Source organism: Anabrus simplex, chromosome 2 (genome assembly GCF_040414725.1).
Source record: "Anabrus simplex isolate iqAnaSimp1 chromosome 2, ASM4041472v1, whole genome shotgun sequence".
Classification (NCBI taxonomy): Eukaryota; Metazoa; Arthropoda; class Insecta; order Orthoptera; family Tettigoniidae; genus Anabrus; species Anabrus simplex.
Window position 1 is genome coordinate 910828973 of NC_090266.1, and position 18709 is coordinate 910847681.

Here is an 18709-nt window from a genome sequence, read left to right on the forward strand (position 1 = left end):
GACTGGGCACCACCCACTCCAGCATTGCGTGTTCTCAAAAGCAACTTCTTGTAGAAACCAAAAAGCTTCAGACGAACCTGATTGGTTTGAAACATTATACAAAAGTGCATCTCTATTCTTTTCATAATATGTAGTATACTAGTTTTGAAGTGTTTGAAAACTTCCACAAATACCTTGAGTTAACACACGAAAACAATCAACGGTTTCTAAGCTGCGATGCCATTTATCAACAAAAAAGTTCTTAAAACATAAGCTTTTAATTAATAACAGACATGATAGACACGTTATTCCCTTGATATCCCTAAGCTAAATAACCTTCTTTTAAACCAGAAAGTATCAACGGCGAAAGGAAATGACATTATAGTAATAGAGATGACAAAAATTATTCTGGACGTGATATTACCTGCACTAGTTAACACAATTAACTCTTCCCTTGTAGACAGCACATTTCCTGAAACATGGAAAGCGGGCATTATATGTCATCTATAAAATGTAGCTTCCCCTTATGAACCATCTGACTATAGAGCCATCTGCATACTTTCTGCTTTATCCAAAGCGCTAGAGTTCATCGCTCATACAACTTACTTGACCCACTACAATCTGGTTTTCGTCAAGCACACAGTACTACAAAGACACTATTGAAGGTCACAGAAGATATTCGAGAAGCAATGGACAACAAAGAAGTGACAGTTTTAATACTTCAAGACTTGAGCAAAGCTTTTGACTCTGTTGACATTGACATTTTGCTCTCGAAATTGTATTCCCTCCATTTCTCGGACAGTGCCCTCCTTTGGTTGCATTCCTATGTGCATGGCCGTCGGCAGTGTATTACAGATAGGTTAAACAAATCAACTTGGCGGTCTGTGCAGTGTAGTGTTCCCCAAGCGTCGGTGTTAGGACCCCTTCTTTTTTCTATTTACATTAATGATGTCTCCTAAAACCTAACGCACTGCAAATACCATATTTATGCTGATGATGTACAAATGTACCTCCATACATCTCCACATCGAATATTTTCGGCCATAGAAAAAATCAATGAGGATCTAACATCGTTTTCTTCTTGGTCTTTGAGATGTAGTCTTACGTTAAACCCAGCAAAAACGCAAGCCATCATCCTTGGATACCCGAAACTACTCGCGAAAGACAATCAACCAGAGATTCCATCTATAAGGTTATGTAATACTAACATACCTTTCACGTTATCAGTAAAAGTCCTAGGCGTTACTTTCGATGATGACATGTAATGAAAAACGCATATTACGAACTTCAATCAGAAAACATTCTCTGCATTGCACATGCTGCGCGGGTATAAACACTTATTTCCTGAAAAACTAAAAAAATGTTGGTAGAAGCTCTGGTTTTCCCACATTTCGACTATTGTGACGTGATTTACAGATACGCTGGGTGCAAGTTATTGAGCAGATTGCAACGTGGTCAAAATGCATGTGTGAGATACGTCTGTAACCTACGGTACTATGTCCATATAACTCCTTCATATAACCACCTATCTTGGCCCCGACTAGAAAACCGTCTCACTGTTCATACCCTATGCCATCTTCATAAAATCCTTCATTCTTCGCAGTCATTTTACCTTATCTCATATTTCAAATACCTATCTTATTTTCAGTCTTAACACCAGATCTACTAATAATTCCATCCTTGCTTTAAATACCCATAGATCTGCCATCTACGATAAATTATTCACGGTAATTGCCTGCCGGGAGTGGAACCTCCTTCCCGAAAGTATTCAGAGCGTTAAGCGCTATTTTCACTTTCAAGGAAGCTCTGTGGAGACATTTTATGCACCAGTAAGGTTCATCTTTAAACTTGATGCTACTACTTACAACCAATCTATTGTCATGGATGTTCTGGAAGAAGATTAGTCTAAAATTCTTACCCGACTTGTTTTTCAAATGTTATTAAATCTTATGTACTACCTCTTTTTACATGTAGGATATTATTTTCAAGAATTTATCCTTTTATTATACCTTATTTATTTCATCTTCATTTAACCTTATCACTCATCATTCTCGTATTACTGTTAATTGAATTAGTATTAAATCTATTATTGTGAAGTGATACAATGTAATATATGTATATTTCAGTGCCTGGTTAGATGGAAGAAATGGCCTGAAGGCCTTAATCTTGCCAAGTAAAATAAAATATTACTAACTAGTAGGGCAAGGCCGATTCTAAAACACCGTGTCAGCATTTTTGTGTTGATTCAGCACCCGAGATCATTGACCCCTAGTAGAGGGGCAATTTACGTTTGCAGCTGATGTCATTGACCCCTAGTTGAGTGGTAGGGAAATGTACTTTCACGGATTTTGCGTACGAGAGCAAGCCTAATTTCACCGTCGCCATCTTGGAGGGACTTAACCTCACCGCGCATAGTTTTACGGGAAGATTCCCTTCCTGACGCCATATTTTGCGTACGAGCGCAAACCTAACCTCACAGTCGCCATCCTGGAGGGGCTTAACCTCACTTTTACTGCTAGATGCCTTTCCCGACGCCATCTTTATTAGTAGGGCAATGAGGATTCTTGCGGCGCCATCTTGAGTAGTTGGGCAATGTGGATTCGCGTACAAGAGCAGACCTAATCTCACTGAGGGGCCTAACATCACTTTTACGGCCAGATGCTCTAGCAGACAATTACCCGTCCCTAAACTGACAACATTGCGTTGTTCATCATGTAAAATTTAAGAGTGTCGGGATGAGGCTTCCCCTCTTATCCATGATACCTAATTAATTAACAATGGAACACATCCCTTAAACTGCCAAGGTTTGCTAAAATCCATCACCTTTAGCCGAGACTCGTGACCGATAAAGTTTGAAGAATTCTTTCCAATCATTTTATCTTCAACATTGAGAGAATCATGTTACTGTTTCACAATTCCGTCAATTTCTCGGATCCGCCATAATTTCGAGTGACTGTCGTGTGCATTTCCATTTCAAATGGATACACAACCTTCCCATTCTTATTCACACTATATGACTTAAATTTACTCCGCCTTTTTCACTCATATGGATAGCATCACGTGTGAGGTAATTATCTTTGGTTGTGGCTTAAGCACACCATCCGATATATTCGCCTATCATAAGTACTGTACTCACACGCTCTGATTCCCTATAGGCCTATCTACATTCCTCCTTCCTAACAAAATGATTATATTCGAATTGAAATTCAATATTTCCTTCCGCTCGGTTTCAACCATACCAACTCGTTAATACAGTACTGCCTTAACTTTGGGTATTCCCATTTATAGCAGCGGTATTCAAACTCATGCCACATAATCTTCTTTTTCTACCGCATTTTCCCACACCTGTGGGGTCGTGGGTGCGAACTGTGTCGCACATGTGAATTTGGCCCTATTTTTACGGCCGGATGCCCTTGCTGATACCAAACCTATATGGAGTGATGTAATCACTATGGCGTGTTTCTGTGGTGGTTGGTAGTGTAGTGTGTTGTATGAATATGGAAAGGAAAGTGTTGGAACAAACACAAACCCCCAGTTCCCGGGCCAGAAGAATTAATCAGAGGGGATTAAAATCCTCTACCCGGCCGGGAATCGAACCCGGTACCCTCTGAACCGAAGGCCTCAACGCTGACCATTCAGCCAAGGAGTCGGACTCATGCCACATAATCTGGCTAAATATTTGTGAGAAAGATTTGTCTCGACAATAACTGTCCATCAGTTGGTCACAGATGTTAATGCTGCAAATGCCTTTCCACCATAGATACTACTGCAAATGCCAACACGCTGGTATCCACGATATATGCACCAAACGTCAATATCACAGACCCACATATATTACTCAATGTCCGAAAACAAGTCCGGGTACCAAAATGCCTGAAAATGCCGCAAATGCTGCAAATGCCCCAACGTTACGGGCGCCATTAATGTCCTACTTTCAATATATGTAGATTACATGCCCACTTTATTTTAACGAACAGGACCACTGACCCGTATGCTCTCGAGCAGTCGATGCCGGTGTTTGATTTTTCCGAAGTTCTCCATCCATAAGATTTCCATCCGATGATATAATTGTGAAGATAGATCTTATACTCTGCACTCTGTCGGGCCTGGGACAGGTGTAATATATATATAAACTTGGCCTGACTGACTGACTGACTGACTGACTGACTGACTGACTGACTGACTGACTGACTGACTGACTGACTGACTGACTGACTGATTCACCATCGCCGAGCCAAAACTACTGGACATAAAGGAATGAGATTTTCAGAATACATTTATATTACAACGTAGATGCTCGCTAAGGGAGGATTTTTGGATATTTCGTCGCTAAGAGGTTGAAAAGGGGGATTGTTTTTAATGAGTATATCTATATCTCGAAACTTTAAACGTTTACAGATGTAAAAATTGGTATTTAGGTTCTCCTTTAAAAATACAGAAACACGTATTTTTTGTTTTCGGAAAATCCCACTTGGAGTGGTGAAAAAGGGGTTGAAAGCCTGTAATGACGACAATTATATCTCAGAAACTGAAGATATTACAGACCTGAAAACTGGTATTTTGAATCTCCTTTAAAAATAAAGAACACGTGCTCTTTGTTTTGGAAAATCCCAATAGTGGAGGGGGGTTAAAGTGGGGTGGAATTTTTAAAATGAGTGTATCTATATCTCAAAACTTTAAAAGTTTGCAGATGTAAAAAATTGATATTTAGAATATCCTTTAAAAATAAAGGAACACGCATTTTTTGTTTTCTGTAAATCCTAATAGGTGGGGTGGAAAAGTGTGAAAAAGGGTTTGAATGCCTTTAATGAGGATTCATATATCTCAGAAAATGGAGATATTACAGACCTGAAAATTGGTATATGGGATCCCCTTTAAAATTAAAGAAACATGTATTTTTTGTTTTTGGAAAATCCAATTAATGGGGGTTAAACAGGAGTGATAATTTGGGGTGAATTTTTAGAAAGATGATATCTACAGTATATCTCAGAAACGTAAAATGTTACAGACGTAAAAACTGGTTTTGTAATCTCCTGTTAAAGCGAAGAAACATAGGCGATTTGTTTTTGGAAACTCCTCTTAAAGGGAACTAAAAACGTGGGGAAATTTTAAAATGAGAATTTCTACAGTATATCTCAAAAAACTGAATATGAAACAGATGTGAAAAATTGTATTTTTATCTCTATAAAAAATAAAGAGACGTGTATTTTTAGTTTTCGGAAAAAACACATGAGTGGGGGTGGGGGTAAAAGTGACTCAAAATGGAGTTGAATTATTTTAATTAGGATACTGATACCTCAAAAACTGAAGATGTTACAGACGTGAAATTTGGTATTTGGAATCTGCTTTAAAAGTAAAGAAACACGTATTCTCGGAAAATCCAATGAATGGGGCGTGGGGGACGTGAAAGAATTGAAAAATTAATTGAATGAATTGTATGAGGATACTTACATCTAATAAAAACTAAAGATGTTACAGACGTGAAAATTGGTATTTAGATCTCCTTTAAAAACAAAGAAAAACGCGGTTCACGGGGGGGGGGGTGTAACTGTTCGACCCCTCATCAAAACACTGGGGGAGATGAAAGTTATTACCTTGGGACACATGAATATCAAATAAACTATTTGTGGCTTGCCCGCAAATTGCCACGCAAATAGAAACAATTAACATTCCATGGTTTCCCATTTCTCTATGTGATGTTTGGGCGCCAGGGTTACAGTTTTAAACAAAGCTGTAAACCAAAATTTATATTTACTAGCATAGAGACTTATAATTAAATCACAGGGGTAGGATTTTAAATAATTAACCATTAAGTATCGCTTAAGAAAGAAAATTAACGCAATATAAAATACAAATGAATTTATTATACAAAAAAAATGAGATGAATCGGAAAAGTTCCTTAAAGCGTGGAGGAATTTATAATTTACTTTACTGAATTTAATATTGCTTGCTTTATCTAATTGAAGCTCACCAATTGCGGCTACCGTTGAAGTCATCTGGTTTCCGTGGTTACTCGTTCTCTTCTTCTCGATGTAGAATTTGCTCCATGGACATTCTTCCTTCCTTCTCTGATATGGTACGGGCTATCTGGACTAGCACTCCCTATTTGCCTAGTCTTTAAATTAGACATTGGCCCTATACTTGTAAAAACTGATCAGCGTTGATCGTATGAGGAGAAAATTCAGAGATATGAATTTTTCCATATTAGTAGAAATCTCAATCCAACTGAGCTATACTATTTATACGGTACAGACTTATACCAAAATTCCATGGACTTGAACTAAACATAGTTCTTCGTCCAGAATATTTACTGAAAATAACACAAGCCATAAGCTTGTTTCGTCTCACGCAGATCCGATAACATTACCGCACCTAAGTACTGTATCGAAGCGACAACACATTGTACAAAAATAACTATGTCGCGGAGCGACCACACTCAGTTTTAAAAATCAAATAACGTCGTTCAAAGTAGATGTTCACAGTAGAAGTAGTAGTGATGGAGTATCCGTAAGTATCTCGCTCTGCACTTGATAATATCACCGGGCTCCCCCACTCTAGGTAACAGCTTAATCTCAAATCTCTATATAACGAAACATCTGATTCGTAGATCGCATTATCATCTCCCCTTCTCTTCTTTCTTGTCGAGTCCAGTAGGCGTGGCGATGATGTACTCTGCAGGTATGCAAGCCTCGCGCGCGGGTCGCTGTTTACTGCCATCGCCAAACCCATGAGTCACGCAAAATCCCAGCTTTAAGAATAACTTTCCGTATACACAAATATCAGATGAAATGAAAACAACTGTCTCAACATATTGACCGTATTTACAACATAATGAATTCCTATCCTACATAATATAATAATTTAAATAATAAAACGATGTTATCATATATACTATATGATTCCAAAAGGCCTTGATTACAAATGATTGACGTTGAGTAAATGTTATTACGAATAATTGCCGATGGCGGATAAACTTGATATCAAATGATATCGCGTAAAATGATATTATATTAATTAGTAGGGCTGGAGAAGCCTGGACGGTTACAGGGGGAGGGAATCATCTTGGGGAGCGGGAGTGAAAAGGAGTCGAATTCCATTCATGAGGGCACATGTCTCAAAAACTGAAGATGTTACAGAGTCGTGATAATAGATATTTAGAAGATCCTTTACTATTAAAGATATATTTTTTCCGGAAAATTCACTTAAGGGGGGGGGGGGGAGTGTGAAAGGAAGTTAAAATAAAATGAATTATTTTTATAGAGATACTTTTATCTCAAAACTGAAAGTAACAGTCGTGAACATTGGTCTTTGGAATCCCCTTTAAACATAACGAAACACGCCTTAATTTTTTTGGGGGGGGGAGTAATCAACTTAACGGCGGTGGGGTGGAAAAGGCGTTGAGACCAATTGGTTTTACTGTTCATAATGTACTTATAAGGAGCCTCAGTAGCTCAGGTGGCAGCGCGCCAGCCTCTCACCGCAGGGTTCCGTGGTTCAAACCCCGGTCACTCCATGTGAGATTTGTGCTGGACAAAACGGAGGCGGGAAAGAATCTTCTCCGGGTACTCCTGTTTGCCCCGTCATCATTAATTCCAGCAACATTCTCCAATATCATTTCATTTCATTTGTCATTCATTAATCCTTGCCCCAGAAGAGTGTGACAGGCTTCGGCAGCCGGCAAAATTCATATCATCGCCGCTACATGGGGGCTTTTTTCATTCCATTCCTGATCCAGTCGAATGACTGGAAACAGGCTGTGGCTTTTCAATGTACTTATTCTGATCATAAACCTATCATTTTTAATCTTTCCTGTGTTCGTTTTCAAGAGCCATCTTTACCTTTGGAGAACGTTCTTAGACTAAAGTAGACCGAGCTCGATGGCTGCAGTCGCTTAAGTGCGGCCAGTATCCAGTATTCGGGAGATAGTGGGTTCGAACCCCACTGTCGGCAGCCCTGAAGATAGTTTTCCGTGGTTATCCATTTTCACACCAGGCAAATGCTGGGGCTGTACCTTAATTAAGGCAACGGCCGCTTACTTCCCACTCCTAGCCCTTTCCTTTCCCATCGTCGCCATAAGACCTATCTGTGTCGGTGCGACGTAAAGCAACTTGCAAAAAAATTGATTACAGTTGATTCTCCTGGCATATAAATAAAAATTTAAACACATTTAAAATAAACGATAGGAATGAGATTGACCGTGCAATTGTTCACCTCTATAATAAGGTCAATAATGCACTGAAGTATGTCATTCGTATCGCCAGGAATCCCGCGCACTTGCCTACGCGCGACAATGGTGCTGCTCACGTTGTCAGCAATTACAATGGCAGCAGATGTAATTTACCGCCAAGTAGCGATCTTGCATATTGTTGTGGGGTAGAGAACATCAATAATAATATTAATAATAATAATAATAATAATAATAATAATAATAATAATAATAATAATAATCATCACCATCTGGACCGTCGTCAAAATGTGCGCACCGCGCTGGACGGGTAATAACTACGAATGCAGTCTGGCTGCTGTTTCAATAACGCCAAGGCACCCAAGACGACACCACGTCGGATCTCCTCAAGTATTTGATCCATATTAAAAGTGTTTACAGCACTGGATGGCAAAGATTTAGGGACCCAACTAACTGGGTGGAATACCTGGACCTAGCCCGAGAGGTACGAAATCGATTGCTGGAAAGAAAGATTGCAAATGGGAGGAGTTTTGCCGTAATCTCTCAGGAAACCAGTCAGGTAGCGAATTTTGGCGGAGGCTCTCAGAAAACGAGTCAGATCACGAATTTCGGCGGATATATATAAAACGTTAAGCATTCAATTATAAGTTTTAGTATAATACCGTAGCGAAGCACGGGTATCTTGCTAGTTCATAAATATGTGAGAAAGGTTGCAGATGAGTACGCTGGTTCCGTGCGACTGAGGGAAGCAATTCCTTCTCTATTTCTACGATTAGGTTATCATTTATATACAGTAAGTTTAAACATCTAGCAAGCATCGCAGTGAATATAATACTACACACACTGCCTGAAGTCGAGATACCAAAAGTTTTGTTCTATGTGCAAGTGACTGATGATCGTAATGCTTCAACAGAAATCAGATGTTAACTATAATTGTGATTGCTGTTCAAACGGTTGAAGTGTCGAACTTTCAGATCTACATTATAAAATAGTACTGGCGAGAATAGTCATAAAATATGCAAAAATAATAGCAAAAAGGGCAGTAAAAATCTTACGTAACATACCGAGTAGTGATGGGACATTCGATTCATTTTACTGAATAGATTCATTTGATTCCGTCCACGTTACTGAATCGATAGAGTGATCCGATTTATGGCACATTAGGGTCACCGCTCCTACTGCATCTGTGTAGTATGTAATGGTAAGACAGCAGCAACAGCATTCAGTGTTCGCTGCTGCCATCTGGTCTTCATACTATGAACTCCTTTCTTAGAAAAAAATGCTAGTTACTCTAATACATCGAAGGTTTCCGGCGACGCAGGATGGGAAAGGTCTGGGATTAGGAAGGTAGCAGCCATAGCCTTAATTAAGGTACAGTCCCAGTATTTCCTGGTGTAAACATGGGGAAACTACGGAAAACCATCTTAACGGCTGCCGACGGTGGAATTCGAACCCATCATCCCCCGAATGCTAGCGCATAGCTACGCGATACTTGCCGCACGTCCAATTCGCTCAGTCATTTTTGAAAATATGTATTTTTCTATCAGCGGAGGATTTTTTTAAATCGTCATATTTTGTATAGGCTACCCGAGATGTACAGTAGCCCACTGGTTTTCTGATTCAACATACGGTTGTTAAAGTTATTGCGTCAATCGGCTCACTTACTGTCCACATATTATTGAAGTCTTGTGCAACGATGTGACATACGAACTGAGAGAATACTGAGTCATTCTTCCCATTATCAGCAAAACAGGGTGGTCATGAGCATGACTCACAGACATACGGCAGGCTAGAGTCGAGTTTAATTAATTGTCAAATGTCAACTAAGTTATAATACTAAGATTCCTTAAACTAATAAATAGTATAACCCAATGATCCTAATAGATTATCCCATAAAATCTTCAAGGTTGCTAACAAAGGCAAAGCTACTGGATTCCCCTGGACCAAACAAGTGGACAAAGATCTTGCAGAGCTTAATATTAATCAAGCCGCCATTACTGACAGAAATGCATACCGTTTAATGGTCAAAACTAAACCTTTCCTAACATCCCTTACATCAGCTAGCCACAAAGGAGCGGGAATTGGTCAGAGGAGCGCAGGAAAGAATTCAGCGAGAAAATGAAGGAATACTGGGCCAACAGGAAGGCTCAAGAGGCCACTAAGAACACAATCCAGTATGCTAAAAGGGGCAGACGAAGACAAAAACACAGCTAGAACACAAGCACCGTGGTCCACAGATGGCCTAAACGCAAAGAGAGAGAGAGTATAACCCAATAGCCTACCTACTTACTAGCTAGTTTAGAATTATTTTTAGACTACCTTTTTAACACTTCAAATAAATCCATCTATTATTTAAACCTCTCTGTAAGAAGAGCACAGTGAATGCAATGAACCGTGTGTGTGTTGTGTCTCACTGATCCGTGACAGCATACGATTCTTTCGGTGTGCCATGACTCGCTGTATGACTCGCTGCAGTGGAAACTCGGCTCTCCACCCATGTCCAGTATGCCGATAAGGAGCCGTGTGTATCTTGTGTCTCACTGAGCCGTGCTGTGCGCACGGTTCTTTCTGTGTGCCATGATTCACTGTCTCGCTGCAGCAGAAGCTCGGCTCCCCGCCAGCACTCTCCGCTGGGAGTAAAGGCGGAAACACATTACTGTCAATTCACGTGAGTTTGCGCGTATCGTGACGCAATCGAACCTGTCAAGAAAGATGCGCTATGCCTTTTCCACACTGTTTGAAATGTAGAGTGATCACACTGCACTCATGTCACGACTGTTGACGTCGGCTGACGTCATTGTGCCGTAGAATCTGGTGACAGCGCTCTTCACGCGGAGCACATTTTTCTGCTCTAGCACATATTCTGGCGACGTGAAGTGCAAATAGAAGCAGTTTCTTTTAGCTATATGGAAGAAATGTTAATTGAATTGGTGCGGATGCATGAGAATCTGTACGACATATGTTCGATTAAATATAGAAATCAGCAAATGTGGCACGAGGCATGGTACAAAATAGGGAAGGAATTTACTAGTTTAAATAGGCATTCAGTTGTTGAAAACAGTCCACAATTGTAGTTATGATTACTATCCCATTAATAAGAATAATAATAATAATAATAATAATAATAATAATAATAATAATAATAATAATAATAATAATAATAATAATAATAATAATAATAAATTAAATGGCGTATGGCTTTTAGTGCCGGGAGTGTCCGAGAACAAGTTCGGCTCGCCAGGTGCAGGTCTTTGATTTGACGCCCGTAGGCGAACAGCGCGTCGTGATGAGGATGAAATTATGATGAAGGCACATATACCCAGCCCCCGTGCCAACTAAATTAACCAATGATGGTGAAAATTCCCGACACTGACGGGAATCGAACCCGGGACCACTGTGACCAACGGCCAGCACGCTAACCAGTTAGCTACGGAACCGTACATAATAATCATAAATTAAATCCTAAACAAATTACAAATTATCCTGTTGAATTAGAGATCACCGGGCGAGTTGGCCGTGCGGTTAGAGTCGCGCCGCTGTGAGCTTGCATCCGGGAGATACTGGGTTCGAATCTTATTGTCGGCAGCCCTGAAGATGATTTTCCGTGGTTTCCCATTTTCACACCAAGCAAATGCTGGGGCTGTACCTTAACAAAGGCCACGGCCGCTTCCTTCCCACTCCTAGGCCTTCCCTATACCATCGTCGCCATAAGACCTATCTGTGAATGTGCGACGTAAATCAAATAGAAAAAAAAAGAATTAGAGAGAATGGTGAATAAATAGTTATTGTATGATCCATTCACTACCGCACAGTACATTTCTTCTTTGTTAAATTTATTCTTCCATGACGAGCTGTTGGTAATTGCCATGCCACAGAGCCTTCAAGCGAGTAGAAGTAATCTTATTGTCGGCAGCCCTGAAGATGACTTTCTGTGGTTTCCCATTTTCACACCAAGCAAATGCTGGGGCTGTACCTTAACAAAGGCCACGGCCGCTTCCGCGTTTAATATCATTGGATGGATTGACCGCGACAATTCAAAGATTCCGTAGCGCGCTAAGCTCTAAATTAACAGAAATATTGTACGTAAACACTCGTCATCAACATGCTAGCTTAGGGAGCACGACATGTGCTACGCCACACACCTCTGTAGGTCTCAGGTTATTTATCAGCTATTACAAACAAAGATGATTAAGATGTGACATTTCTGATTTCAAGTTTGAGTGCGAAAAGAACGGTCACTGACCCTTAAACTATTATTAACTCTCTCTAGTCAACGTTTTAACATTATGAGACTACCGGTACGTATTTTTATACAAGACTTCCATTGAAATTATGGTGATAATGTTGAGGAATGAAACTTAATTTGCACTCTAACCGAACCTCATGATAGAAACTCGAAAGAAGGATTTCAGATTATCTACCGTTTATTGAATGGTCGGCGATATTGTCCGTTCACCTTGGTTTTGATCAGAAAGAGCAAATTAAACAATATTCTTATTCAAATTTCTTAAATTGTTTTTATAAATAATAACAAGGATGTCGAATTCAATACCATAGCTACGTGACACTAACATTTTACACCGAACAGAGGAACGAAAAGAAGAAAACTGCCTTCACTACCATAAACCATAGAGTAGCTCAGGTTATCTGGGACTGAAAAGGTGAGATTAGGTGGATACGAAGAGGGGATACTAGTTTAGAGAGAAATGAAGGAGGTAAGACCAAGGTAGCTATGGATATAACAAACAGATAAGAGTAGATGTCGGATGAGTAGTAGTTACGCAGAAATGAAGAGGTTAACAGAGGATTGGTTGGCATGGGAGGTGTATCAAACCAGTATATAGACTGATGAGCTACACAACAACATACGAGAGCGTTAGTTCGGATTCCTTATAGCTACGCAGCCTTATGTTAGTTAGGACTGCTCAGCCTATTTCAAGTTCTTTTATATTCAGCTACCCTTCTTAATTAAATATCATGCCGGCTCTATAGGTGAGTGATCATCACGGTAGTCTTTGGAGTCTGGAGTCCAGGGTTCGATTCCATACTAATTGATGGTGAGCTTTTCTCTTATACAGAGAGCTAGAACAGGGATCACTCAGCCTTGTGAGGATAATACGAGAGGTTATGCTTCTACGGATGCGCTGACTGTATTTTGCTGCAATTGTGTAATAATTTATGAGTAACGTGTGAAAAATATTACAATTATGTACGTAATTACTAATCAGATATTGGACTAATGAAGTATTCGCTTCTCCTTTCTCCTTTCACAGCGTGCCCAAACTATTCTGCAAGTGAACTCGTGTCCTCATCCCGAGGTGGTGCAGCTCTTTTCAGGCACAAGCCCAACGGAGGTGAGCTGCATGTATCATTTCAACCACATACCAGTCCTCCTGCCATTCTTAAATTTCTGGCTGTACCTGGAATCGAACCCTGGCCCCGAGGATGGCAGCTAATAACACTAACCGTTACGCTACGGAGGTGGACTCTGCAAGTGATTTAGTCTGTTTGCCGTCAGTTATTGAACTGAAGGGTCCATTTCCTGAACGACGATTAGATTCAAACATAACCTCAGAACATTTACATTCAGTAAGTGTTCTACCACATTTAATAATAATGTCATTGGCTTTACGTCCCATTAACTACTTTTATGGTTTTCGGAGACGCCGGGGTGCCGGAATGTTGTTCCGCAGGAGTTCATTTACGTGCCAGTAAAACTACCGACACGAGGCCGACGTATTTGAGCACCTTCAAATACCACCGGACTGAGCAATGATCGAGCCGCCATCTTGGGGTGAGAAGGCCAGCGCCCCTACCGTCTGAGCCACTCAGCCCGGCCCTCTATCACATTTAACAGACGTGATAATCGTGTACGTCATGTGAACTCTAATAACCATGGCCGATCAACATTTTTTGCGATGCTTCCGAGGTTGAGCTCAATAAATAGTAACTCCACGGGTTTCTTGAGCTGAACTATCAACACTAGGTTGATGAGGGGTCGACAATGAGAAGAGATAAATTTATATGGCATATTTTACGGCCGGATGCACTTCCTGACGACAACAAATTTGAGGTGCTAAAGAGGTTGAAATGCATAATGGTGAATGAAACTGGGTCAGGAGATGGCTTACTAATAGGAACTGTCCCGGCATTTGCCACGAAGTGAAAATGGAAAACCACAGTAAACCATTCTCGGCACAGCCGACAGACTCGAACCCATTCGTCTCCCAAATGCAGAGCTTGGCTCCATACCCCTAGGGTGTTAACCCACCCGGCCACTCCACTCGGTGAATTCTCGTTATCAATAACTTTCAATATTATATTTAGTCGAAGTTTAATGTATCCTCTATTTGCTGGGATTTCCGTTAAGCAGAGCTTAAGGTCCAGCAGCCAATTTCGTTGCTAACTTAGCACCACCCGGGAGACACGTGTAGGGTAATTTAAGGTTATACCTACGGACGTAAAGCATCGCTTGTCTCAAGAAAGAGCTAAAAACTAGGCTATTCTCGACTGAATCATCCCCCCAGTTCTCAGGAGAATTCACAACTGCAGAAATCTCAACAGCTCTAAAAGAAATAAAACCAGGCAAAGCAGCAGGAGTGGATGGGATATATCCAGAATTCCTGAAACATTGTGGACCTAGAACTCTACACTGATTAGTTATGTTCTTAATGACATCTTAAGAAGTACTAGGCTTCCATCCTTGCTTAAGGCAACTAAAATAGTTGCATTTCTAAAGCCCGGAAAAAGTGGATATAGTCATGAAGTTAATGGAAAGAATGATTTACAACAGAATCTCAACCATAGCATTCCAACACATACCAACTGAACAAGCAGGATTCCGTCCTAACCGAAGCTGCTGTGACCAGGTCTTGGCACTCACCAGCCACATTGAGAACGGATTTCAAGACAAGAAGAAGACCATCGCTGTTTTCGTGGACTTGACATCAGCATATGACACAATATGGCGACAAGGGATGATTTTGAAATTCTTGAAGATCATTCCCTGTAAGAACCTTGCAACACTGCTGAACAACATGCTATGCAATAGAGCGTTCGAAATACATTTAAACGACAATAAGAGTAAGCCCTATATACTAAATGACGGTTTACCCCAAGGATCAGTTCTTGCTCCTCTACTGTTCATTACCTATACTGCAGATCTTCCTGAAACTACTTCCAGGAAATTCATATATGCAGATGATATAGCTTTGGCTGCCCAATCGAGTAACTTCAAAACAGCAGAAACTACACTCACAAAAGGATCTCTATAACCTGAACAAATATTTCAGTACATGGCGACTCAAACCTAACTTGAACAAAATTGAAGTAAGCTGCTTCCACCTAGACAACCAAAAAGCCAACTATGTACCTCAAGTCCAATTCAAAGGCCAAAAACTTAAGTATAACCCATATTCAAAGTATTTGGCGTCACAACGGATCGGACACTTTCATACAAGCAATACCTATCTAACACTGCAGCCAAAATAAAAACAAGGAACAACATATAACACAAGCTCAGTGGAACAGGATGGGGAGCAAACGCGACAGTACTACGGACATCAGCTCTTGCCTTGATCTATCCAGTTGCAAAATACTGCTGCCCTGTGTGGCTTAACAGTGCATATACTTCAAAAGTTGATACACAACTGAATGATACCAAGAGGACAATATCAGGCACCATCAAATCGACACCCCTAAAAATGGTTACCCGTTTTATCAAACATCCATCCCCCTAAGATACGAAGAGAACTGGCTCTTGTAAGAGAATGGCAGAAATGTCGCAGTAAACCTCAACTGCTCTTACATCAGGACTGCAACCCTCAGATATCGAAGAGATTAAAGTCCAGAAATCCATCATGAAAGTTAGGCGAGAAGCTCCTGGAAACAAATTTTGATGCTGATGAGATCTGGCATGAAGAATGGACCTCTTCAAATCCTGACCACCTGGGTTTAATTCACCATCCTTGCAGAGTTCCTTCTGGTTTCAACTTACCGAGAAGGGAATGGACATCTCTAAACAGAATGAGGGCAAACCATGGAAGGTGTAAATTCTGACTTCACAAGTGGGGAAAATCTGAAGACCAATTCTGCGACTGTGATAATGTGCTTCAAACCATTCAGCACGTTGTTATGGACTGCCCAAAAAGAAGATTCAATGGATATGTTCAAGAATTACATAGTTCCTCTACAGAAGTAGTGGACTGGCTGAAAAATCTGGATATTAAGTTTCGAATGCTGACCTGTAAATTACATACTTATATAAGAAATATACATTTATATGTATTTATAATGTATCCTTGTTTTGCCATACGAAATAAATAAAACATTATATTTTTCATCTTATTTCATTTTTCTTAATTAACTGAATGGTCAGCACGCTAGTTTTGTAACGTTGGTGTCTAGGGTTCGATTACAGACCAGTTGATGCTGGGATTTCTTCTCTTACATTGAGGCCTAGAAAATAGTTCAATAAACTTTGTGGAGATAATTGAGGAATGGTGTGATAAGGGAGTGGTTATGCGTCTACACATGCACCAACCGCGCGTCGCCCCCATTTGAGGGCAAGACAAGGGTTCACTTACCCTTGCGAGGGATAATTGAGGTGTGGTCTGATAGGAGAGGTTATGCCTCTATGCGTGCGCTAAGCATGCGTCCCTCCCACCCCCATTATTTACAAGTTGGACGGTAGTGGTATTTAAATTAAAGCTTCAACTACCGGGAGCTGCCACGCACATACCACTGTGAATATATTATGTCAACAAATTTTACTTTACACTTCCTGTCTTGCGAGGATATATGTGTGTTTTATAACGTTAACACCGTAACCTAACCTAAGGAGTAATAATGGTCGGCAAGTAACATCAGAGGCACACACATATCCGCGTCCATAAGAGCCCTGTAGCCCATAAAAGCCCCAAACCAGGGTTAGTCCCATAAGAACCCTAAGCGCCGATAAAAACCGATAAGAGCCTATAAAATCTCATAATCGCCCATAAGAGCCCATAAACAGGAATAGCCCCACAAGAAAAATTAAGCGCACATAAGATACTATAAGCGCCCAAAAATGTCCATTAAAGCCCACAAGCTCTAATAAGAGCCCATAAGCACTCATAAGAGCCTATTACAGCCCATAAGCACCCGTAAGAGCCCATAAGCGTCCATTATAGCCCGTAAGTGCCTATAAGAGCCCATCAGAGCCCATTAGAACGTTTCTCTCTTTCTTTCTTTCTTTCTTTCTTTCTTTCTTTCTTTCTTTCTTTATTTATTTATTTATTTATTTATTTATTTATTTATTGTGAACATGACAGGGCATGATCCCCAGTTACAATGTTCGTGAAAAATGTTACTTAGACGTTAGGGAAAACAAATAAAAATGTATAGCTTGAATAATCTTAAATTTACTTCCAGTGACACCCAAGTCACATTTAAAAAACGTGAAGGATAATATAAATAATATTACATTACAATACTATTTAAGATTTAGTATAATACTTAAAGCAATTATTTGAACAGAATCTAATAAATTTAATATGGTTTGCAATATTTATACTAATTTATCTTTTTAAATTACTTCATAATCTATTAAATTATCTTCAGAAGTACAGTGTTACATGACGAAGTGCATGTAACTTCTATCGTACTAAAAATATTAACGTAGGGGTGAATATTATTGTAAAATCTCATTGCTCTGTTAATTGGAGAGTTCTTATGAATTTCAGTCTTAGAAGAAGTAAGATATTTCCAGGACGACTTAGTTTCTGTGGTGCAGAGAAAGTGATTGACTGTAACATATTTGAGCCATCAATTTTAAAATTGACTAGCAGTCACCCGCGGCTTCGCTAGCGAGGATTTCGTAATTTGTTAAATGTAAACATTCCTCGGTACTTTACCAAGACATTATCTGAAAATAAAAACTCACCGAAAAATTGAATTTCACTTACCCCAGAAACCCATTGTAAACCACGTTTTTGGTATTGCCTTTTGGGGCTAAGGTGACCACGTGACATAGAACTGCACATGTGAGAAGCAGTCATCCCTCAAGTCGGAAAAAAATATTTATTTATTTTTAAAGGAGATTCCAAATACCTATTTCTAAGTTTGAAACAGCTTCAGTTTTTGAGATATACCCAAGCATCCCCATAAAAAGAATTCAATCCCTTTATCAGTCCATAACATCTGTAACATCTTCAGTTTTTGGGATATGAGGATCCATATAAAAATAATTCGACTTTTCTTTTACCTTTTTCACCCCCATTAAGTGAAATTTCCGAAAAAAAAAAACAAAGAACAAGTTCATGTATTTTTAAAGGACTTTCAAAATACTAATTTTCTTGTTTGTTGACATATACTGTAGATATACCAGTATTCATTTCAAAAATTCACCCGCTATTTCAATTTTTTCAGCCTCTTAAGTGGATATTCCGAGAAAAAGTGTCTGTTCCTTTATTCTTAAAGGAGATTACAAATACCAATTTTCACGTCTGTAACATGTTCAGTTTTTTTAGATATACTGTAGATATGCTCATTTTAAAAATTCATCCC